Here is a 472-nt window from a genome sequence, read left to right on the forward strand (position 1 = left end):
AGGGACAGAGACAGAAAAATAGGGAAAAACAGAAAAATTAGGGAAAGAGACAAAAAAATTAGGGAAAAAGACAAAAAAAATAGGGAAAAGAACAGAAAAATAAGGGAAAGAGACAGAAGAATAGGAATAGAGACAGAAAAATAAGGGAAAGAGACAGAAAAATAGGAATAGAGACAGAAAAATAGGAATAGAGACAGAAAAATAGGAAGAGGCAAAAAAATTAGGGAAAGACAAGAAAATTAAGGAAAAAGACAAATAAAATTAGGCAAAGAGCACAGAAAAATAGGAATAGAGACAGAAAAATAGGAATAGAGACCAAAAAAATAAGGGAAAGAGACAGAAAAAATAAGGGAAAGACATAAAAAAATAGAGAAAAGACATAAAAAAATAGAGAAAAGACATAAAAAAATAGAAAAAAGACAAAAAAAATAGAAAAAAGACATAAAAAAATAGGGGAAAGACAGAAAAATAG

The sequence above is a fragment of the Ctenocephalides felis genome, unplaced genomic scaffold, assembly GCF_003426905.1.
Source record: "Ctenocephalides felis isolate EL2017-DRISC unplaced genomic scaffold, ASM342690v1 CF-g0.4_SCAFFOLD_03572, whole genome shotgun sequence".
In the NCBI taxonomy this organism is placed as follows: domain Eukaryota; kingdom Metazoa; phylum Arthropoda; class Insecta; order Siphonaptera; family Pulicidae; genus Ctenocephalides; species Ctenocephalides felis.